We start from the raw sequence: 24,198 nt of genomic DNA, 5'->3' as shown, positions 1-24,198 counted from the left end.
ACAAGACCCCTGCTCGGCCCGCCCCGCCATCCGCAGGGCGGCCTGGGGGCAGGGGGACCCCTCCCCTGCCCGGCCAACCTGGGAGCCGGGGAGAGCGGAGGCTCGGCCAGCCCGCGGGGCTTTCCTCCATCCTACCCGCTGCCGCGGATCCCGCCTCAGTCGCCCCGTAACTGCCCCGCGGCGCCCCCCTTCCGAACGCTTTCCCCGGACCTGGCATCTGGGGAGGGGGCGGGGGCTACCCCCTCCCCGTGCTGCATAGCGCCCCCTCCCTGCTTGCGTGCCCGGGAGGGGCCTGGCTGACCGGGGCACCTGGGCTGGTGGGGGGGCGCTCACATGGCTACAGGAGGCCCCCACGTGCGGCGCCCCGCGGCAAAAGGGGTTCGCATTCAGAACTGGTGGCGGTGGATGGACCAGGTGGCTGCGGAGGCCAACTGGGTCCAGATGTGCCAGCTCTGCTGGGAGGGGATATATGGTACCTGGACATGTGATGGCCCCTTGGCCTCTTTGGGTTGAACCTGCTGCCTCCGATCCCTCTTCATCCCTCCATCCCTCTATCCCCCATCCTTCTTCCGTCTCCGCTCCTTCATGCTGCCTCTGTTGCAGAAAGGAGCTGTCAGACTGTTGATGTTGTGGGAAAAAATGAAATGGAGGAGGGGTTGTGGGTTGGTGAAGGCCAGTTGTGTGTGGGTTGCCCGAGGATGGTGAGCCCCGAGCTTGGAGGGCAGTGCTGGTGGGGGTCCCAGCACCCCCACCTGCCTGAAAGTAGAAATGACAGAGAGGGAGGGGGCTGCAGTCCCAGCCTCAAGGGAGACTGGACCACCCTGCCTCTACTTCACTGTACTTCCTCTGGGGACATGGAGAGGGTCCTGGACCTCATGCCTCTGTGCCTTCACTTGTAGGAGGGACTGTGTTTTGTGCAGGGTTGGAGGTGGTGGCAAGAGGTTGTACAGAACCAGCTCCGAATGCCTGGTGGAGGAGCCCAGTAGGATTCTGTCCCTCCTCTGATGGCCACCTCTCCCTTCCCTTCTCTGCTAGAGGGAACTGTGGGCTCCCCAGTCTCAGGTGGCCTGAGGGGCCTGAGCCAGACTCCAGTGGGCAGCAGGACTGGGTGGGGCCACAGGGCTGGTACCCTGGCTGATGGATGACTAGAGCGTTGGGAGCCACTTCCAGGCCCCAGATTCTGAGTGTGTTCCCAGCAGTTCCTAGCTGTGCTTGCTGTGCACGTGGGGCAGGTGTATGTGCGTGTGCCTGTGCTGTGGCAGGGGTGACCAGGGCTCCTGGGTCCTCCTGGAGCTAGGAAATTGCAGCTCAACTTCTGTGAACGTGTCTGGTATGTGGCATCCATGGGGCCCTCCCTCCTTCATCCCTCAGAGGCCTGGGGAGGCTGGGTTCTGTGCTGGGAATGATGGGCAGGGCCCAGACTGAAGACAAAGTATGGGGTACACAGGGCTGAGTTATGTGGGGCCTGGAGATGCATCTGGCTGATGCCAGCCTTGTGACGGAGAGGGAGGTTTGAGAGTTGTGTCCCAGGCCTGAGACTGCCTGGTCTGACAGCTGAGTTGGTGGTTTTTGAAGGGAGACTGTGCTGTGCTTGGGAACTGAGGATAGAATGTGTACTTTGGAGCAGAGGACTCAGTGACGTATCTAGCGTACCAGGGTACCCACTGATATCTCGTTAGGTTCCTATGCAGTTTATGGCTGATGGCTTCATAAATGCCAGTGTTTCTACATACTGAGCCATGGTGTCCTGGGGCACTTTATGTGATTGAGAGCAGGTGGTTTTTACCCTCCCATACATCTGCGATTGATGGGGGTTCATTCATTTATTTAAAAAAACATTAAAAATTAGCATTCTCTGACTCCTATGTATTTAAATTCTTCCATTTTAAACATTCTAAAATGTGAATTAATAAAATCTCAAATTCAGATTTTCTTTTTTTAAGAAAGCACAATAAGGGGCTGAGGTTGTGGCTCAGTAGTAGAGCGCTCGCCTACCACGAGCAAGCTGCTGGGTTCGATCCTCAGCACCACATAAAAATAAATAAATGAAATAAAGGTATTGTGTCCAACTACAACTAAAAAAAAAAAAAAAAAAAAAAAAAGAGAGAGAGGAAAAAAAAAAAAGAAAGCACAATAAGTGCCCAAACTCCCATGATAAAGTCCAGCCTCCTCCCCTTAGTAGCTGCTTCTTGAGCTACCTCATGACCCCCACCACTGTGACCTTTGGCTCTGGTCTCTCTGGCCTGCTTTCAGTAACTGGAACAGACCATGCTCCCTCCAGCCTCAGGGCCTTTAACTATGCTAGTTAGCCTCCCTGAACACTCCCTCCCATTTGCCTGTGTAACTGCTACTCATCCACCGGGTCTCAACTTCAGCATCACTTCCAGAAGAAATTCTTCCTTGATGCCCATGCCAGATTGTGCCCCTATCGCATCTCCACAGCCCCAAGCCTCTGCCTTCACTGCCCCAGATGCAGTTCCGTCTTGGATGAATTTTGGTATGGTTGATGTGGGAGGGGCAGGGTTTCACCTTCATGCCATTCCCCTGGTGTGGAGGACAAGTCTTGGCTTGCTTTAGACACTTAGTCTATTTCTTTTGTTTGAATGAATGGATGAGCATGATGTGGGTCCATGTTAGGGTTGGGCAGTGGGCATGGTGGGAGACTTGACCAGGCCCAGTTGCCCATATAATGCTCCAGTGGATTTCTGTCTCCAGCAGCCTTTGTACGTGCAGAGGCATTAGGCCGGGACCTACGGGAGTTCCAGCCTGTGGCCTATAAAATCCCAGTGTGTCTTGAGTTGTAGAAGAGGGCCAGGCGCCCAGCTCGGGTAGCCTCCATCTTCCTAGTGTGCATGTGCCCCTTGGGTGAGACTGTAGCTCCTGTTGGTTCCTTTGCTCACGTCACCACCTGTCTGTCCATTCCTCTTTTCATTCACTAGGCCATGTGCTTGTTTTCTTCTCCAGTTTCTCATCTTCTGTTCCTTTGGACCAACCGTGTTTCCTGGCCCACTCAGTGCTCAACCCTGTGCCAGGTTTGGGGACACAGAATCAAACTGGTGGGAGCCTGCTATGTCAGCTGGAGGACTCCGGGTTGTGGCAGTGGAGGGGGACTGGAGAAGGCCCCTGCTGGCTGAGAGAACCACGTGGATCAAGGCAGGAAAACAGCTGAGTAGGCTTGGGGATAGTGGGGGGTCTGAGTCCTAATAAGAGGAGGAGGCCCTCCTGAGTGGTCCACAGGGATTAGTAAGGAAAGTAGGCAGTGTGCGGTTTGGGTTGGGTTCTCACTTGGTGCCAGGACCCTGTTGCTGACTTGCTGTGTATCTTTGGATGAGGTGTGTCCTTTCTCAGATCCCATCTTGGACCTGGTAATCTCAGAGGGACCTTCTGCCTACCACTGTCTGGAGTCTGTCACCCTGACAGTCCAGAAAGGGAGGCCTCAAGGACCCTGATTCTTTGTGCACCTGGGGGATGGATCAGAGAGGGGGCTTGGTTTGCTTTAGAAGCTTTGGCGGATAGTATGTGCAAGTGTCCAGGGCTGGGGTTCACAGGGGCCTGATGAGGCTCCTTATTTTATTCTAACGGATGGATGACCTGCCCATTAAGGGAATGAAGGACTGACTCAGTTGGTAGGGAGCAGCCTGTTATACAAACTCTCATGGGGCATCTTTTGTGAAAAGCTATCACTGAGGAGGGACCTCCTGGGTGTGGAGCCAAAGACTAGCCTACCTCTACTTCATCAGACTCCCTTGGCAGCCTTTGAGACTGTGTGACTCGCTTTCTTTTGTTGTGACTTATGGAAGAGGTTTGCCTATTCTTTCCTACACCTCTTGCCCCTCCACAGTCTCCTGGCAGCTACCCCAGGCCAAGACCAAAGCCTTTAGCACTCTACAGTTTGCATGACCCATTTAATCCTTGTACTTTCTAGCCATTCCGTCGGGGTAGAAATGAAAAGGGATATTATCTCCATTGACAGATCGGGAAACTGAGTCTCAGAGAGATGGATGGCTGTCTAACATCACTTAGAAACTGAGGGGTGGATCTACAGACCTGGAGGCCTGATCAGTGGACCATGGGGGGTGGCTATCATGTCAGGGTCTCTGTCTTTCTGGTGGCACATCACTTCCTGAGCCAAGGAGTGGGGCCCAGATCCTTCTGTGCTGGGTTTCGCAACGCCGCCTCCTCCCCGCAGAGCTGTCTGACGTGGCCTTTTCAAAAACCCAAAATGAATGGAAGCACATTTTGTTTGGAGAATTTTGCTACACCCCTCACCAGGGCTGGTTGCAAAACCAGGCTTGGGGATCCCTGCTGACACTGGTGAGGATGATGATGATGATGATGATGATGATGATGATGATGATTTTATTATTAGCTAACACTTTTTAATCCATCCATTCAACAAAAACATTGATTATCTCCCAGGCCCATGGATGGTGCTGGGCTATTTAATGAGCTCTGATTCTAAGCTCCTTACATCTAACCCCTCTATCCATCCCCTGTTATTCTTAGTCCCATTTTATAGATGAGAAAACTGGGGCATAGAGAGCTGTAGTAAGTTGTCCAAGGCCACATTGCTGGGGAAGCAGTGGTACCAGAGTCCAAGTCAGTGAGAGTTTAGAGTCTGTTCTTAGTTGTATGTTCTGGGGATTTTGAAGTTCCCATTTGTTTACCAGCAAATGATAGGTGAGGGGGGTGCAGGGTGAGCAACAAGCCCTTGGAGATAAATATAGCAGATCCGGTTCTTGGCTTTGGAGAACCTGGTCATACACACCAGAGGTGGCACTCAGCCTGGGCTGAGCAAGTAACTCCAGAGCAGCGCTGGAATTGGGTGGCCACTGTCAGCAGTCATACCCCCCTTCCCTGCCAGAAGCTGTGTTTTAACTGTGAGGTTCATGGTCACTGAAAACTGGGTGTTAATAAGGGGAGAACTGCAGCCTCTCTCCTAGTTCTCTGCTCCACAGCAGCACACAGTTCTAGTAAGCTATCAGGCATCTCAGGGCATGGGGAGGTAGCATGGCTGATAAGAAGTGACCACACTGACAGCCTGTTCAAGAAGGAAAACACATTATTTGGCTCCTGGTACCAGTGAAGGGGCAGATACCTCCCCTCACGCAGCAGGCTCTAGGTGCAGTCATGGGGTGCTGATGCCCTGGCGAAGGCGACAGAGCAAACAAGCAAACGCCGCATTTGCGTTCCTCTCTGGTATAAGAAGGCCTTTGCTGGTGATACATCTCCATAAGTTGGTGTCATGATGGTTAGAGGGATATTCGGTGCACAAGGGGGTCATTTTGAAGAAGCACGTGATGGGAGTGGGTTTGCCTTTGATGATGTAGAAATGGGGCAGGCATCCTGGTATATACATGGAGCACAAAGCTTATTAAGGCACTAATTGAGTACCTGCTGTGTACCTTAGCACTGCACTGACAGGGGATCAGAACCATGTCCAGATTGTTTGGGAGGCAGTGGGACTCTGTGGACCCCAGGTACTGGGGCTGGGGGTTGAACACTCAGCTTCTGGGTTCAGGTATTTTTCTTTCTGCCGTGACAATTGAGCCTATGGTGACAGAGGTGAATCTCAGAGGTTTTTTTCTTTGTAGCTGTGAGGAGGTCAGTACTGGGTACTTGGGGAATTGTAATAAGAATAGCAGGCTGTGGTTATCCCTGCTGCTGTGTATTCCTGAGTGTCTGCACCTCTCTGGGACTTGTGGTCTCCATCTCTTTGGAGGGAGTAGAGTGGGGGCAGTCTCTGAGGCTCTCCCAGCTCAGTCCTCTGGGACTTAGGTGTGAACTGCTCTGGGCTTCCTTCTGGGAGGTGTCAGAGAGTCCTCCCTGGCCTCACCCCGGCTGCTGCCTGGCTTCTCACTGCCCTCTGCCCCCCCTGCCCCTCAGAGGGAGGAAGCCCTTCCTTCCACCCACTGCGGGCTGACTGGGCGCGGTGGTGGTGACGCAGCCACTGAGGACTCTGGAGCGCAGCTTGGAAACGGGGATCCGGGTTTGCTGAAGACAGGGAAAGGCTCTTCCCACCACCCCCAGCTGCCTGCCTGCCTCCTTCCCCGGCTGCCGCCAAGCCCTGGCACTGCCTCTGCCCTTCCAGATCCACTCTGGGTCGGAGCGTGGGCCGGGGGCTCAGCCTGCAGGGTCCTCATGGCTGCCTGCCTTGGTTGAGCAGTGTGCACCGAGGGCCTGGGCCCAGGAGTCTGTGGCTGCCCAGGCAGCCCTGCAGTGCTGCCCCTGGAGGGCCACCTGCCTGAACTCGGCCTTCTGTCGGGGGGACAGGCCTGTGGCCCAAAGACTGCATGGAGGAGGGCTTCGGGTCCCTTTGTCTCCTGTGTTTTCTGTGTGCAGCCCACAGTTGAGGGACAGCTGGGCTACGGCCATCCCCATTTTACATCTGAGGAAATGGAGGCTGCTCGCCTGGGGGTGGCAGAGCTGGGACTTGAACCCAGGTGTGTGCGACTTGGGCACTCAGGCAAGAAGCCCAGCCGGGTGACTGCGTCTCCCTGTGTCCTCTCTGGGTCTCAGTTTCCCATCTGTATTGGGAGTGGGGCAGTGGGGTGGGCTCCCCACCATCTCTGGACCCCACAAAGACACTGTTGGCATTTTTGAGCCTCCTTGCCCAACCTCCATACCTGTCCTCGAAACCCAACCGAGGTGTAGCCACAGGCAGGGAGGTGTTGGCATCTCACACCTCCTCCCGAGACCTGTCACCTCTGGTGTGAGGGATTCCTGGAGGATTGGGTGCATGTGAGACCTTCCAGAGATAGGAGGGGCGGGGCAGAGGCAGGGTGGCTCTGGGAAAGCTGGGGTCTTGGCTAGCCACAGGCCAGGCCTGCCTCAGCCTGTGACCAGGTCTGACCCTCATACAGGGATTCACCAGGTGCTCTGGGAGAGTGCAGGTGTGGATGGAGAGGTAGGACTGCCCCTTTCTGCCTGTGTGTTTTTTTTTTGTGTGTGTGTGTATGTGGTGTGTGTGTAGTGTGTGGGGGTGTGGCAGGTATGTGAATGGGGTGTGTGTGTGTGTGTGTGTGTGTGTGTGTGTGTGGTGTGGATATCATCCCCACTCAGGCCAGGCTTTGGGTATGTTGTCAGATCCTCTCAACACTGAGACATGGACAGTGTAGACGCCTCATCCCTCAGGGCCTACCTTCCCTACCTCCCCTTCTTCCAAGAATTCATATAGCAAACACATGTCAAGTGCCTGATTTGAGCCCAGAGCCAGACACTGGGCACACATCAGTGAATGAGCTTCTGGTCCCTGCCCTGTGGAAACACGACCTCTGGGGAGGTCTGCAGTCATTACATAACCTCCCAGAGGAGTGTGAACTCACGGCAGTGACAGGCGCTGCTGCCACAGAGACTAAGAGGAGACTTTAACTAGTCTTGGGGGTCAGGGAGGACTGCTCTCAGGAGGTGACCTGGGACAAAGACCTGAGGGTGGCAAGGAGTTAATTGGGTAGGGGCAGCATGGGGAGCTGAGGGTCCCAAGCTTGGAGAAGGCCAGGAGGAGCTGAGTGTGAGGAAGAATCAGGGCTGGGCGACACGGGCCTGCTAGGCTAAGGGTGGCTGCTGATGTGTAAGGAATTGGGCTCAGAGAGGTGAAGCGTCCTACCCAGGTGGGACTGGAGCTTGGCTGATCCTGAAGGGCTCCAGGATGATCAGGATCACTGAGTCCAAGCAGGACATTTAGGCAACTTCCCCGAAGTCCCCAAACAAATTGGAGTGGAGTTGACTTCCCCTCCCAGCTCTCAGCCTCCCCCGCATGGGCGCATCTCGCTGAAATACACTAGGGAGCCACAGAAAGCTCCAGAGCAGAGACGGCCACAGTGCTCTCCTGGCCTGCCACGGCCAGCCTTCCCGGCACTGGCATGGAGTACTGGCTGCCTGCCCACCTGCCAAGGCCAGAGCTAACTGACCCCTGCTAACCCAGTCTGCTGCCTCCCTGTGCTGACGCCGGCCAGGGCAGGGGCTAAGGCAGTGGGCAGCCTGGGAGGGGCAAGTGTAGACAGGGACACCCGTCCCAAGGTTTCCAGGAACCGTCTTCAAGGTTGTGTTTGATAAATGACAAGGCCCTCCCCCAAGGCCAGCAGGGAGGCAGCCTCCTATCTGGAGCCTTGGGGTGGGTCCGGGGATTTACAACAAAGTGGAAGTTGGGCTCCTCCCCCTCTCCACATCCCCTTCTCAAGCATCTTTTGGCTCCAGCCATCATGGCCTCTGGCCAAGATGCCTTCCAGCCTCCTACCCAGTCTCCTGCTTCTGTGTCCTCCACACACAGGCAAAGTGATTGATCCAGAAACCACACTGGCTGCTTCACCTATCTGGCCCAGAGCTCTCTGGGAGGCAGCTAGGGTTCTCCATCGCCTGCACCTGCACCTCGGTGCCCCTTCTGCTGCTCTGCATCATGCCCAACCTGCAGCCCCGTGGCATGGGATTGCGAGATAATCCATGATTCCTGCCCTCCCAGTCTCTGCCTTCATTGTTCCCCAGAGTCTGCTGGTTGACTCCTATTTGTCGTTTAAGGCTGGGTTCAGGCCTCCCCATTCCAGGAACCCTTCTCTCCTCTTCCACATGGGTCCCCTCACCCCACAGACTGGACTGTGAAGGTCTCTCCAGAGGCAGGGGATTCTCCCACACAGGGCCAGTCTGATGCCAGCAGTACCCAGTATGGCTTGGCATACAGTAGGTGCATAGTCAGGAGTGGTACCCGAACACTTCTGAGTCTGGATGTCCAGCGAGGGCATAGAGCAAGGCTTGAGGTGGAAGGATAGCTGACCAGCTGAGGCTGCCTGCTCGGTGTGCTCTTGAGCCTCCAAGAGGGGTCACAAGGCACATACCTCCTTGGAGCCCATGCCACCGCATCCCATCATGGCCCCCCCCTCCTCTCCTCCCCAGCCCTGGGAGCAGGTACCTACTCTGGGGGCCACTTCCTCACCTGGACCTGGCACTATAGGGTCCTGGGCTGTCTTTCCAACCTGGGCAAAAAAACTCAACAGCTTGAAGATCTGTTTCCAGGAGAGGAATACATTTCTTGTTCTTCAAGCCTCAGCAACACTGGGGTCTCTCTGCTCCTGCAGCTGATGCAGACCCCTGCTGTGTGCCAGAGAGGACTGGAGGCACAGCAGATAATCTTCACCCCCAAAGGGCGGCTGGAAGAATTTGCCGAAGACTGGCAGGGGACGCCGTACTTGGTGCTGGTGCACAGTGAGCTCTGTGGGTCAGATCTGTCCATGTGTCTGTCTGCAGTCATAAGCAGCAGCCTCCAGGGAGGGTGAGGTGGGCTCCTCTGGACAAAGCAGGGGTCCTGGAGGAAGAGGGTAACCCTGGCCTGGCCTAGAGCCCATACCCGCAGGAAGCCACTGCCGGTTCTGGTTCTCTTCTGCCCCATCTCCAGGCTCCCTCTCCATTAGCTGCCTATAACCATGGAACAAATGACCCTTAAAGTTGGTGGCTTAAAGCAGTAATGAACACTTATTCTCTCTCTCGAACACAGTGTGCCTCCAGGAGGACTTTAAGGGACTCCAGTTTAGACCCCCCTCATGGCCACATCAGGCAGAGTGACAGAGGCTGAAGCCAGGTGATGCCAGGGTCAGAGTGCAACATCAGCTGTCTTTCCAATATGCTCATTCTCTGGGCAGGAGAGACCACTGGCATCAGGAGGGGAATGAGGAGAGAGGAAGAGTGACTCCTGAGATCACCCAGTTGCAGTTGGAGGTGGTGGGGGGGGGGGCGCGGAGGTTTGAGTGCAGACAGCCTGTGCTCAGGGCCCAGCCCCATCCTGAGGCTATTTTAAAATAAGGTGTTCATACCAGTGAGTATTGATGTCAGCTATTTTAATGGGTAAGATTTTTTTCTCCTGATTTTGTCTTTAGTTGAAAGGAGAAATCTGAGTGAAAAGGTGGTGTCTTCCTCAGCCCCAAAGACCCTGGAAAGCCACAGGCTGGGCCTCCCTGGGTGGTCACCAAACCAGTGTTCTTCCTGCTGTCCCGCAGCATTGGACCACTGGGGGAACTTGGAGAAGCTGAGGAGAATTCTTACTATCAGGGTCCTTTGGAGACCTGGGACCAGGGAGCTTGGACTTTGCTGCTCCCAGCCTCTGTGGGACTCTGTTGAGCTGCTTTCCTGTGTCCCCTCCCTCGTCTGCTGGCCTGGTTTGTGCATGGCCCACATTCCAGGAAGCAGCGTTGGGACGGGAGGGCAGCAGTGGGAACCCTGTTGGAGGGACCCAGGCCCATTGCTGACGCTTGGCACTATGTGGACTCCTCTGCGCGAGAAGGTGGCTGTGAGGCCGTCGGCTGGGGCTCTGGTTCTCCCAGTGCTGCAGGCCTGGTTTGTGCCCCCTACCCCTCCCTGCACATCCTGCTTTGAGGAGCAGATATATTTAGATGAAATGCTCTGTTCTGAACAGATTCTGTGTCAACTGTACTCATCAGGGCTGGGGGAGGCAGGGCGGTGAGCAGCTACACCTGGAGCCTGGAGTCTTAGCCTCCCTGAGACCTTTGCCAGGCTGCCTGGGACTTCCAGAACCTTCTGGCTATTAGAGGGGACACCAATGGCAGGGGTGGGGAGTGGCCCTCTGCTGACTATGGATTGTTCTCCCTCAACACTCTCCCTCTCCCCTCAGGCCACATCTCTCTGACCCTTTACCACCAAGTTATAGCCAAATTCAATAATTTATTCCCCTCTTACCCGCCACCCCCTCCTCACTCCCCAGGTTGTGTAGTCAGTTGGCAAATGAGGATTTGTGCCTCCTGTGGGCCAGGCTCTTGCTGGATGCTGAGGACATGGGACATGGCCACATCACAGTCAAGAGAGGGACAATAGACAGATCTAAGACATTAAGATACCTGTTGGGGCTGGGGTTGTGGCTCAGCGGTAGAGCACTCGCTTAGCACATGGGTCCAATCCTCAGCACCACATAAAAATAAATAAATAAATAAATAAAGATATCGTGTCCAACTACAACTAAAAAATAAATATTAAGAAAAAAGATAGCTGTTGGGATAGCAGGAAACCTGTAGGACAGGGGCACCCAGACCATGGAGATGACCAGGGAAGGTTTCTTCAAGCAGGATGAGTGAAAGGCTTAGGTGTGGGTTTAGTGGAAGAGCCAACACCTGGAGGCAGAGCAGGCATCCCTGACAGGGGGAACAGCATGTGCAAAGGCCCAGAGTTAAGGGAGGCCCTGGCTGCATATGGGAGGGTGGAGAACAGGAAGGCAGGCAGGGACTGGGTCTTGCAGAGCCTCACATGTCAGGCTGAGGTCCTTGTCCACCCATCCCTGGCACTGAAGAGTTTTGAGCAAGGCTGAGGCTGAGTCGGTTGTGACTGGGCTGGCCAGTCACTGGTTCCACCCGCTGCTCACCGAGCTGCCCAGGCTCCCAGAGCAGATGCGCTGTGCCCGGCTGGGTGGGAATCAGAAATAGCTCCCACGTGCTCAGTGCTTGGTGAAGCAGCTCCCCCTCCTCAGCACATTTCATCTGTGCCTGCCCGAGTCAAGGACGGCTCACTGCTTGCGAGCTGGGTGACCTTCTCCCTCCCGTTTATTAATACACTGTCCACTGGGGCTTTAGGCCAAGCCAGGAGACGGTGTGCAGGGAGGGCCAGAAAGGCAGCAGGCCTGGGTCCCCTTGATAAGAGAGCCACTGGGGGTTTGGAAGATGATGCCCACCCACCAGGACAGTATCCAGCAAAGTACGAAAATCCTCTGGCATTCACCTCTTCCTGTGACTGCATATTCACGTCAGCCTTCTAGCTGTATCTTCAAGTCAACCTGCCCTGGCAGATGCATTCGTTCATTCAACAAATATATCCTGAGTGCCCACTCCTTGTGCCAGGCCCTGTAGTGGGCAGAAGGGACATGACTCCGAGAGATGATGCTCCTCAGGGAACTCAAAAACAGTGAGACAGTGAGAAGGCCTATGGAGGAAGGTGGCAGAAACCATGGGCCCAGGCTTGGGTCACAAAGGCTTCCGGGAGGATCTGGCACTTGGAGTACTGATGCTTAGAAATGAGACGGAACCCCACAAAGAGGAGCAGAAAGAAGCACTCCTGACAAATGGAACTTCAGTGTGCAAACTCTGAAGTCTTGAGGGAGGCAGTGTTTTCAGGGAAGAGAAAGGAAGATGGCAAGTCTGGGGTGTTGGGGTAAGGAGGAGGCGAAGCATCAGGTGGTGGCGAGGACCAGACCTTATGGACTGTGATCAGTGCGTTAGAATTTACATAAGGCTGTGGGCTCTGGTGCCGGAAAGGCTGGGTTCAAATCCAAGTGTTGCATTGATTAGCTGCCTGACTTTAGTCACATTACCGAGGCTCTCTGTGTCTCAGTCGTCTCATCTGTAAAATAGGGTCAGTGATGGTCTCTACCTCTTGAGACAGTTGTGAAGATGAAGTGATGTGATGAAGTGGTTAGGACAACACCTGTCACACAACAAGTGCTCACAGGTGGTATCTCATGTAATTTTGAAGTCATCTGCAGACAGAGTGCAGATGTGTAGATGATTTTGCATAAATAGGGTCCTTTAGCCCTGTTTGTCTCAGCTATTTTGCTTCTGATGCTATCTTTCTGAGTCAGTGACTCTGGAGTATTATATCTGAGATTTGTGAATTGTGATGTGTATTGCGGAGGGCATTCGTTTTAAGTCGTAGAGTCCAGCCTGTTGTAACCACCCCTCAGATGAGGATGTAGGACATTTGAGCTCCCCCAGAAAGCTCCATCTTGCCTCCTTCAGTTACTCCCTACCCCCAACCTCATAGACAATAGGGTTTTGACTTCTAAAGCCATAGCTTAGTTTTTATCTGTTCTGGACCTTCACATAAACAGAGTGTTCCTTTTTGTTTCTGATTGTTTTTATTCATTTTGTCAGTGAGGTCCATTACTGTTGTGTAGATTGATAATTCACTCCTTTGCATTGCTGCCTACTATTCCATTGAATGGAATATTATATCTGCTTTATACTTTATCCATTCTACCGTTGATAGGCATTTAGATTTTTCCAGTTTTTTTATTATTATTATATGGCTAGTGTTCCTTTGAACTTTCTAACATGTCTTTTAGGAACTTACAAAGTGATTTCTCATGGGTATATAACCAGGAGTTCTGGATCACAGAGGTTGAACACTTTCAGCTTTAGTAGATACAGTCAAAACTCTTCCAGTTTACTTTCCCAGCCGCAGAGTGTGGGAGTCTCTCCACATATTCCCCAACAACCGCACTCCAGGACATTTCTTTATTTTAATTTATTTTTAGTTGTAATAGATTCAACACCTTTATTTTATTTATTTACTTTTATATGGTGCTGAGGATCAAACCCAGTGTCTCACATGTGCTAGGCAAGCGCTCAGCCACTGAGCTATAACCCCAGCCCCACTCTGGGGCATTTCTAACTGTGGCAGAGACTACCATGCAGTCAGATCACCTCAAACCAGGTCCTGAATGATGGACATTTAAGTTGTTCCCAACTTTTACATGACTAAAAGAAATAGAAAATAAATAAATCAGTAAAACAAAATAACTTAAAAATAAACATTGGCAATAACCAAGATACACTTTAATGGGTAAATGGATAAACAAATTATGGGGTATCCATATAATGGATTTTTTTGGGTGATTAAAAAAAAAGTTGAGCTATCAAAACTGCAAAAAAACATGGAGGAGTCTTTAACCCAGTTACTAAGTGAAAGAAGCCAGTCTGAAACAATTACAGACTATGATTCTAACTACCTGGAAAAGGTAAAACGTTAAGACAGTAAAGATCGGTGGTTTCCAGGAGTAAGGAAAGGGGGAGGAGGATGAGTAAATGGAGCATCAAAGATTTGTAGGGCAGTGAAGCCATTCTGTGATACTGTAACAGTGCAGACGTGACATTATGCATTTGTAATATATGTCCAAATAGTTAAACATAACTATTTCAAAACCTACAGAATATACACACAAAGAATAAATGCTAATATAAGCTATGGAGTTCAGTTAATAACAATGCATTGATGCAGATTCATCTGTTTTAACGAGCATACCACACGAATGCACGATGTCAGTACTGGGCAACTGTAGGGGGAAGACAAGGAGGTAATGTGGGAACCCTGTACTTTCTGCTCAGGTTTTTTGCTTTTTTTTGGTACCGGGCCCTGAACTCAGGGGCACTCGACCACTGAGCCACATCCCCAGCCCTATTTTGTATTTTATTTAGAGACGGTGTCTCACTGAGTTGCTTAGCACTTCACTTTTGCTGAGGCTGGCTTTGATCCTCCTGCCTCAGCTTCCTGAGCCACTGGGATTACAGACATGCCACCTCCGTGCCCAGCCTCTGCTCAGTTTTTTTTGTAAACATAAAAATTACTCTAAAATTTATTAATTTAAGAATAAATAAAAATAAAGTATAAAGCCATTAAAATGGAAAAAGACAAAAACAAAAATCATTAGTAGTGTCTGCTCTGGTATGAGGGGATATTTCTGTGGGTCATTCTCTTTTTTTTCTTTTTCATGGTAGAAATGATACTCCAAGAATACTTTTGAGTCTCCCTCCTGTTCGTTCCCTCCCTGCTCTTTCTTATGGTGGAAACACATCCCTCTTCCTAAATACAGGGTTTAGTGGCTCCCTCAAGGGAGGGGCAATTTAATTTTGATGATGGAATGGGAGCTGTTGTGTTGGGGAAAAACTGGATTTTGATAAAGTAATGGAACCGTGGGATCTCAGATATGGGCGTGACATTGTAGCAGAAATGATTTAGAATCACATCATCTTACTGGTACAAACGCGTCTCAGCATCTCAGTATAGTTATCTTCAAGTGACAGAATGAGGTGTGTTTACATTCTGGAAATAAATGATTATGGATCTTTGAACAGATGAGTCTCAAAATTTCAAGACAATTTTAGAATCTCTAAGTTAAAAGAGCCAGTGGAGGTACACTAGTTTAATCTTTCTTCCCCCAGTATAACCTTGATTTATTTCCCTTTCTTAAAAACAGTTTTTATTGAGATATAATTGGCATACAATAAATTGCACCATTTCAAGTGTTCAAACTGGTAAGTTTTGACAAATGTGCACACCCATGAAATCATCACCTTAATCAAGATAATGGACAGATTCATCACTCCCAAAAGTTTCCTCGTGGATTTTGTAATCTCTTCTTCCCCCTCCTGACCCTTGGCTACCCTCCTACCTGACCCTGTCCCTCCTCACCTCTAACAAGGATTTGTTTGTATTCCCTAGAATTCTATATAAATGGAATCACACAATATGTTCTTTTTGTGGCTCCTTCACTCATCATGATTATTTGGAGATCCACCTGCTCTATCATATCAATAGTTCATACTTTTTTAAATATTTTATTTATTTATTTATTTTAGTTATTGGCGGACACAACATCTTTGTATGTGGTGCTGAGGATCGAACCCGGGCCACACGCATGCAAGGTGAGCGCGCTACCGCTTGAGCCACATCCCCAGCCCCTAGTTCATACTTTTTTTAAAGCAGAGTGATATTCCATTGTGTGGATGTGTCACAGTTGTTCATGAATTTGTTGATGGACAGTTAGGTTTGTTTCCAACCTGGGGTTATTACAAATAAATCTTCTCTGAGCATTTATGCACATGTTTTTGAACATATTTTATTTCTTGTGGGTAAACACCTAGGAAAGGAATGGCTGGACAATATGGCAGGTGCATCTTTAATTATTTAAAAAACCGCCAAGCTTTTCCGAGTAGCTGTACCATTTTAATGTCCTGCTATCAGTGTATGAAAGTTCTAGTTCCTCCGTGTCCTCACCAACATTTGTCATAGTCACTCTTCCTAATATTAGGCATTCTAATAGGGGTGATAACTCATTGTGGTGTTAGCTTTTCAGTTCCTTAATGACAAATGATATTGAACGTCTTTTCATGAGCTGTTCACCATCTATATATCTTACTCAATAATGTAGCTGTTTGAATAGCTTTCCTTTTTAAAAATTGGGTGGCTTGCTTTCTCAGGGCATTTTGAGGGCTCTTTTCCTAGTCTGTATATATATCCTATAAGGATATATGAATTGCAAATATTTGCAATTGCGAGTCTTTGGCCTATATGTCCATTTCTTTAAAAGTACCTTAAAAGATAGATGTTTTTAATTTTGATAAAGGCCAATTTATCAATTTGTTCTCTCATGAATTGTATGCAGTGTTTTCATATCTAAGAAGTCTTTGCCTAACCCAGTATTATAAAGGTTTCCCCTGTGGTTTTTTCCTTCAGGTTTTATACTTTTACGTTTCATATTTACGTTTTCATATTTAGATCTATGGTCTATTTTAAGTTAACAATGTATTGTAGTGTGAGGTATGGATTACATTTCAAGTATTGCTTATAAATGTCTATTCATCACAGCACCTTTGTTGAAAAAGCTCTGCTGGTTCTACTGCATTGTTTTTGCTCCTTTGTCAAAAATCAGTTATCCAGGGGCTGATGGTATAGTGAGCTCCATGGTAGAGCACCTGTCTAGTGTGCATAAAGCCCAGGGTTTCATCCCCAGCACTGGGAAAAAAATCAATTATCCATATATATGTGGGTCTATTTCTAGACTCTCTCTTTTGTTCAATTAATCTATTTGTTTTTGCATCAGTAACGAACTATTTGAAATTGGACCCTCCAACTTTCTTCTTTTATTTATTTATTTGGTACCAGGAATTGAACCCAGGGGTGCTTAACCACTGAACCACATCCCCAGCCCTTTTTTATTTTTTACTTTGAGATAGTTTCTTTATTTTTTCTTCTTAATATTTAATTTTTAGTTTTCGGTGGACACACATCTTTATTTTATTTTTATGTCGGTGAACACACATCTTTATTTTATTTTTATGAGGATCGAACCCAGGGCCCCACGCGTGCCAGGTGAGTGCACTACCGCTTGGGCCACATCCCCAATCTGAGACAGGCTCTTGCTGACTTGCTTAGGGCCTCGCTAAGTTGCTGAGGCTGGCTTTGAACTTGAGATTCTCCTGCCTCAACCTCCCCAGCAGCCAGCCTTTACAGGCGTGTACCACCACTCCTGGCTCTCCAAATTTTGTTCTTAGTTTTCAAAGTTGTTTTGACTCTTTTAGGTCTTTTGTATTTTCACATAAATTTGAGAACTAATTTATCAATTTCAGGGCTGGGCTGTAGCTCAGTGGTAGAGCACTTGCCTAGCATGCATGAGGCACTGGCTTCGATCCTCAGCACCACATAAAAATAAACAGTAAAAATAAAGGCTTTCTGTCCATCTACAACTCCAAAAAAAATTATCAATTTCAAAAAATGCCTGTTTGAGATTTTGATTGGGATTGATTTGCATATATAGATAAACTATCTCAGTAATATTTTAGTTTTCCATATCTAGGTCTTTCATACCGTTTGTTGTATTTACTCCTAAGTATTTTATATTTTGATGCTATTATGCATGGCATTTGAAATTCTTAAATTTCTGATTGTTCAAAACTAGTAAAATAGTAATAAATTTGATTTTTGTATATTGATCTTATATCCTGCTACGTTTTTAAGGAAGTTTTTTTTTAACTTTTTTAATTTATTCTTTTATGTGGTGCTGAGGATTGAACCCAGTGCCTCACATGTGCTAGGCAAGCGCTCTACCACTGAGCCACCACATGAGGCCAACTTAGTTTTAATTGTGGTAGCTTTTTGTCTGTATAAATTCCACTGGATTTTCCGTAAGAAGAAACATGTCATCTGCAAACAAAGATAGTTTTACTTCTTTCTTTCCAATTTGTATGTCTTTGGTTTCATTTTCTTGCCTAATTGCCCTGGTTAGAACTCTGAAGCAATGTTGAATGGGAATGGTCATCATGGACCTCCTAGCCTTGTCACTCATCCTGAGGGGAAGCATGGTCTTTCACCGTTGAGTATGACATCAGTGGTGGGGTTTTTGTAGCTGCTCTTTATCAGATTGATGAAGTTCTCAGAATTTTTAAAATCATGAATCTTGCTAGATTTTGTTAAATGCGTGTTCTGTGTCTGTTGAGGTGGTCAGCTGTTTTTTTCCCTTTTAGTCTGATAGTATAGTAAGTTACATTGATTGATTTTTCAAATGTGAAACTAACCCTGCTTTCCTAGGAGGAATCCCATTTGACCATGACATACTGTTCCTTTAAGAAACTGTTGAATTGGATTTGCTAAAATTTTGTTAAAAATTTTTGTGTCTACATTCGTGAGAGATATTGATTTGGGTTTTCATTTATTGTATTGTTTTGTCTGGTTTTGGTATTAGGGCCCCATAAAATGAGATGGTATTTCTTCTCTTCGGTCTTTTACAAGAATTTGTGTAGAATCAATATTAATTCTCCCCAACATTTGGTGAACTCACCAATGAAGCCATCTAAGCTATGAGTTTTCTTTGTGGGTAGAAACTTTTTTTAAAAATTTTCACTTGTGTGTAATTTTCTTGGTATTAATGATTATCTCTTTTTTAACTAAAATTTTAATTGACCAAAGTTATGCATATTATTGGAGAACAGTGTGATGTTTCAATACATATATGCAATGTGTAATGAGCAAATCAGGGCAAATATATCTGTCTCCTCAAATGTTTATTACTTTTTATGATGAAGATATTTAGCATCCTTCCTTCTAGCTCTTTTGAAATATTCAGTGCATGATTGTTATCTATAGTCACCCTACTGTGCAATGGAACCTCAGAACTTATTTCTCCTATACAGCTCTGTGGGAAGGGCTTTTATCTCCAAATTTAATTTCTTTGATGAATATGGGACTATTTAGGCTATTGATAGCTGTTTGTAAGAACTTTGGTAGTTTGTTATCTTTCAAAAAATTAACTCAGTTCTTCTAAGTTGTTAAATTTATTGGTATGAAGTTGTTCATAATACTCCTTTGTTATCACCTTGTAAAAATGCTTTATTGAGAGATGATTTACGTTCCTTACAGTCTACCTATTAAGAGCATACAGACCAGTGGTTTTTAATGTGCCATTGTACACGGAGTGGTATAACTGTCACATCAGTTTTAGAACATTTTCATCATCCCAAGAAGGAACTCTATTAGCAGCCAGTTCCCTTTGCTCTTTACCCCCTCTCCCACTCCCTGCACCTGGAAACCACTTGTCTGCTTTCTGTCTCTATAAATTTGTTTAATCTGGATATTTCATTAAAATGGAATCATACAATATATGGCCTTTTGTGGCTGGCTTTTTTCACATAACAGTGTTTTCAAGGTCCATTCAAGCTGAAGCATATAACAGCTTCATTCCTTTTTATTGCTGGATGGCATCTCATTGTATATTTCTAACACATTTATCTGTCTGTCCATAACTTTATGGATATTTCAATATTATTCACTTTTTGGCTTCTATGAATTTGCTGCTGTGAACATCGTGTACAAGGTTTTATGTAGACATGTTATTTTTCATTATTACTTTTTTAGTATGTATCTAGTAGTGGACTTTAGTATATACCTTGGAATGGACTTCTATGGTATACGTGTAACTTTCTGAGTGACTGCCAGGCTGTTTCCAAAGAAATCTCATCATTTTACACTTCCACAACAGTGTATGAAGTTTCCAATTTTCCCAGGTCCTCACCAACATTAGTTATTGTCTGTCTTTTATAATAGCTATCCTAGTAGGTATAAAGTGTTCATTTGGTTGGTTTTTTGAACCCAGGGGTGCTGTACAACTGAGCCACATCCCCAGCCCTTTTTATTTATTTATTTTTTATTTTGAGACAGAATTTTGCTGAGTTGATGAGGTTGGCCTTGAATTTATGATCCTCCTGCCTCTGACTCCTGAGTCAGTGGGATTATACGCATTCCCCATGGTACCTTACCACTCATTTGGTTTCAAACTGCATTACCCAGATGGCTAATGATGTTAAGCATCATTTCACGTGTTTATTGACCATTGTATATCTTCTTTTGAAAAAAATGTCCATTTGAATACTTTGCCCATTTTTAAATTGGGCCACTTGTTTTTGTTTTTTTTTAATTATTGTGTGTTAGTCCATTGGAGTTGATACAACAAAATACCTTAGACTATGTAACTTATAAACAATAGAAATTTATTGCTCATTGTTCTGGAGACCAGGAAATCCAAGATCAAGATGCCAGAGATGGGGCTAGGGTTGTAGCTCAATGGTAGAGCGCTTGCCTTGCGTGCGAGGGACTCTGGGTTCGATCTAAGTTGTTAATAAATAAATAAATAAATAAAGATACCGCGTCCATCTACAACTAAAAAAAAAAAAATTTTTTTAAAAAGATGCCAGAAGATTCAATATCTGATGAGGGTCAGTCTCTGCTTCAAAAAAATGGTGCCTTCTTGCTAAGCCTTCACATGGTAGAACAGAGAAATGGGCTCCCTCAAGCCTCTTTTAGCCCTCATAGAGTAATCACCTTCCAAAAGCCTCACCTCTCAATACTAACACCTTGAGAGTTGGGTTTTAGCACTGGAGTTTAGGAAAGACACAAACATCCAAACCATATGAAATTGATGTACCTTTATTTTTGATTTATTTATCTGTGGTGCTGAGGAAGAGAAAGGAAATAACAAATATCAGAATAGAAACCAATAACAGAGAAAATTGAAAATTAACAGAAAAAAGTGCCTCACACTTGCTAGGCAAGCACTCAGCCACTGAGCCATGACTCCAGCCCCTCTATTTATTTATTTTTATGTGGTGCTGAAGATTGAATCCTGTGCCTCACATGTGTGAGGCAAGCACTCTACCACTGAGCTAGAGCCCCAGCCCAACCATAAGAAGTTGTAAGATTTCTTTATATACTTAGGATACAACTCTCTTATCAGATATATGACTCACTAATATTTATTCTGTTTGTTGTCTCTTTACCTTCTTGTTAATGTCTTTTATAGCTCAAAAGTTTTAATTATTGTGTGTGTGTGTGTGTGTGTGTGTGTTACTGAGGATCAAACCCAGGGCCTCATGCATAGCTAGATAAGCCCTGTTCCATTGAGCTACATCCCTAGCCAAAAAGTTTTAAATTTTTATGAAATCCAATTTGTCTGTTTTTCCTTTGGTGTATTTTCTTTCGGTGTCATATTTAAGAAGTTGCTGAATTCAGGATCATAAGGATTCATGCCTATATTTTCTTCTAAGAGCTTTATAGTTTTAGCACTTACGTTTAGGTCTTTGATCCATTTTGAGTTAATTTTTGTACTTGGTGTGAAGTAGGGGTCTGATTTCATTCTTTTGCATGTGGATAGTTAAGTTGTGCCAACACCATTTGTTGAAAAGACTGTTTTTCCCACATCGAATGGCCTTGATACCTTCTTTGAAAATTGACCATAAATGTAAAGTTGGTTTTTTGTCTTAGACTCTGAATTTTGTTCTATTGATCTGTCTTTACGACATCTATTTATTTATTTATTTAAATATTTATTTTGTAGATGGACACAATATCTTTATTTATTTATTTTTATGTGGTGCTGAGGATCAAACCCAGGGCCTCGCATGTGCTAGACGAGCGCTGTACCACAACCCCACAACCCCAGCCCCCGTCCTTACGACATTTATGACATTTCCACCCTGATTTGACTTCTGTAGCTTTGCAGTAAGTTTAAATTTTATTATACTTTTAATATCTGTAGTATCTGTAGTGATGTCCCATTTCATTCCTGCCATTGGTAATTTGTGTCTAATTTCTCTCTCTCTCTCTCTCTCTCTCTCTCTCTCTGTCTCTTTCACTTTTATTTTGTTTCATTAATATGGTTATGATTTTTCAAATATAGTTATTATTGATCTTTTCAAAGAACCAGCTTTTGTTATCACTAATTTTTTCTGTTAATTTTCAATTCTCTCTATTGTTGGTTTCTATTCTGATATTTGTTATTTCCTTTCTCTTCCTTAGTTCAGATTTAATTTGTTCTTCTTTGTTCTAATATTTTTAAGGTGAAAGCTGAAGTCACTGATTTGAAACCTTTTGTCTTCACTAATATAGGTACTTAGTACTACAAAGTTTCCCTTAAGTATTCCTTAGGAGCATCCTACAAATTTTGACATGTTTTGTTTTCATTTTTATTCAGTTCAAAGCAATTTCTAATTTCCTTCTTGGTTTCCTATTTGACTCAAAGGTTTTTTTAGGAGTGTGTTATTTAGTTTCCAAATATTTGAGGATTTTTGAGGGTTAATAGTTTTAAGTTTAATTTCATTGTGATCATAGGTTTTGTATGACTTGAGTATTTTAAAATGTATTGGGACTTGTTTAATGGCCATAATATGATCTGTTTTTATAAATGTTCCATGAAAAGAATAAATGTTGTTAATGGATGGAGTGTTTTTATAAGTGTCAGTTAGGTCAAGTTGGTTGAAGTGTTGTTTAAATCTGTATCCTTGACTTCTGTTTACTAGTTCTATCAGTTATTGAGAGAGAGGTATAGAAATCTATGACTATATTTGGAGATCTACTTCGTGTATTCTTACCACTTTTTTGCTTCATATGTTTTGAAGCGTTGTTATTAAAATACTTATGATTATTATTCCTCTGGATGAATTGACCTATTTATCATTATGAAATGATTTTAAACCCTGAAATATACTTTTCTGATGTTTATATAGCTCTTCAGTTTTCTTTGGATTAGTGTTAACATGTGCTGTATTTTTCCATCCTTTTACTTTTAACTTGTTTGTGTTTTTATATTTGAAGTGCACTTCTTTTTTAAAAAAATTTTTTTAGTTGTAGATGGACACAACAATACCTTTATTTTATTTGTTTATTTTTATGTGGTGCTAAGGATCAAACCCAGTGCCTCACTCATGTTAGGCAAGCGCTTTACCACTGAGCCACAAACCTGGCCCCTGAAGTGCACTTCTTATAGACAGCATTAGTTGGGTCTTTTTTAAAAATCCCAATCTAAAAACCTCTTCCCTTTAGTTGGGACATTTAGACTACTTACATTTAATGTTTTTTTGTTGATATAGTAGGTTTAAATCTATCATGCTGTTGTTTTCTATTTGTCCTAATTATTGTTTGTTCTACCCTTCCTGTTTTTATACCTTCTTTAGAATTAGTTAAATGGTTTTTACCACTCTATTTTATCTTTATGTTGATGATTAGTTATAATTCTATTTCTTATTTTAGTGGTTGTTTACAGTTTTAGTATACAGTCTTTAATTTATCACAGTATACTTTCAAATGATATTATGTCACTTCATACATAGTATGAGACTGTTAAAATAGTATACTTTCATTTCTCTCCTGATTTTGTGCTATTTTTATTATTGATTTTAATTTTATATAATAAACATAAAGTGTTATTGTTATTAATATCTAAATGGTCAGCTAAGAGATTTAAATAATGAGAAAAATAATCCTGTGTATTTACTCATGTAGTTACCCTTTCCGGTACACTCTCTCTCTCTCTCTTTTTTTTTTTTTGTTGATTCATATTTCGCTCTGATATCATATTCCTACAACCTGAAGGATATTAACATTTCTTTTTTTTTTTTTCACATAGATTTACTTTTTTTTAATTTTTATTTATTTATTTTTTCTTAATCTTTTTTTTTTATTGGTTGTTCAAAACATTATAAAGCTCTTGACATATCATATTTCATACATTAGATTCAAGTTGGTTTTGAACTCCCAATTTTACCCCAAATACAGATTGCAGAATCACATCGGTTACACATCCACATTTTTACATAATGCCCTATTAGTAACTGTTGTATTCTGCTACCTTTCCTATCCTCTACCATCCCCCCTCCCTCCCCTCCCATCTTCTCTCTCTACCCCATCCACTGTAATTCATATCTCTCCTTGTTTATTTTCCCATTCCCCTCACAACCTCTTATATGTAATTTTGTATAATAATGAGGGTCTCCCTCCATTACCATGCAATTTCCCTTTTCTCTCCCTTTCCATCCCACCTCATGTATCTGTTTAATGTTAATCTTTTCTTCCTGCTCTTCCTCCCTGCTCTGTTCTTAGTTGCTCTCATTATATCAAAGAAGACATTTGGTATTTGTTTTTTAGGGATTGGCTAGCTTCACTAAGCATAATCTGCTCTAGTGCCATCCATTTCCCTGCAAATTCTATGATTTTGTCATTTTTTAGTGCTGCGTAATACTCCATGGTGTATAAATGCCACATTTTTTTTATCCATTCATCTATTGAAGGGCATCTGGGTTGGTTCCACAGTCTAGCAATTGTGAATTGTGCTGCTATGAACATCGATGTAGCAGTATCCCTGTAGTACGCTCTTTTAAGGTCTTCAGGGAA

General features: G+C 45.4%; 1 protein-coding gene across 9 annotated transcripts in view; it reads left to right on the top strand.

The window, feature by feature from the left end:
• The window catches only part of Dlgap4 (DLG associated protein 4), a 189,908-nt gene that overhangs the window by 386 nt on the left and 165,324 nt on the right, over positions 1 to 24,198 (top strand). The gene's annotated exons all lie outside the window — the stretch shown is intronic.

This window comes from Marmota marmota, unplaced genomic scaffold (assembly GCF_001458135.2).
Source record: "Marmota marmota marmota unplaced genomic scaffold, marMar, whole genome shotgun sequence".
Taxonomy (NCBI): domain Eukaryota; kingdom Metazoa; phylum Chordata; class Mammalia; order Rodentia; family Sciuridae; genus Marmota; species Marmota marmota.
Note: the sequence above shows the minus strand (reverse complement) of the source record. Positions and strands in the feature narration are given on the sequence as shown.